Consider the following 909-nt stretch of genomic DNA (forward strand, 5'->3'; position numbering starts at 1 on the left):
GTTCTTTTTGTAGAATTTTTTCACAAGCACAATGGAAGATCAACTTTATTTTAAAAATATTTCAGAAATTTTTGACTTTTTCTAACTACAATGGAAGATCAAGCGTGGACGCGAGTAATATTTCACGTTCAGCTGCAGTAGGCCCAGTTTGCTCTGTTTTCAGCCCGTTAAGTCTCTGGCTTTTATTATTTATGCAGAATATGTTAAACCTGATCATCCTATAACCTTGCAGCCGTAACTCGGATTGAAAAAATTTGTATGTATAATTTGATCAGAAAAATGTGTAATTTCCAACCGTGCTATTATTTTTTTTCCAGTTAAGCACTTTAAAATTTTGTTCGGGGCATAAACTTAATCAACCTAATTAATTGCTATGGTGTATTTTGGGAAATGATAACACACAATATAACTTTTATATCTTCTTTATACATATATATGACATATGTTAAGAGGGGCCATATCGATTGGCAGGAGTATGAATGATCGATTTTAATGGGTATGTAGGAGTAATACCGAAAGGAGAGAATAAAGGGTGTGATCAGTATGGATAAAAAAATGAACGGGAGATTGAAAAAAATAATGAAGGAGAAAACACATATTTCCTCTAACTTTAATAGTATTTCCATCTCGACATGATTCATTTAGCTCATGACAACCAGCTAAAGGATCTGTGGTACTTGCTGTCAGATTACTTGCTTCATGTCATTACTATCTATTTGCATGTTGTGTAGTTGATTACTATCTACTCATGTCGGCGCTCATCTCAACGCCTCTCCTTCTCCGGAGGCGCTCACCCGGATGCCTCATGCCTAGCCCCTCTGATGTCCGCTTCTTCCTCGCTTCTAGCATAGGTAAGCCACTGGCTCCTCTCCTCTCCTTTGCTCTCTCTCTCTCTCTCTCTCTCTCTCT

The sequence above is a fragment of the Triticum dicoccoides genome, chromosome 5B, assembly GCF_002162155.2.
Source record: "Triticum dicoccoides isolate Atlit2015 ecotype Zavitan chromosome 5B, WEW_v2.0, whole genome shotgun sequence".
In the NCBI taxonomy this organism is placed as follows: Eukaryota; Viridiplantae; Streptophyta; class Magnoliopsida; order Poales; family Poaceae; genus Triticum; species Triticum dicoccoides.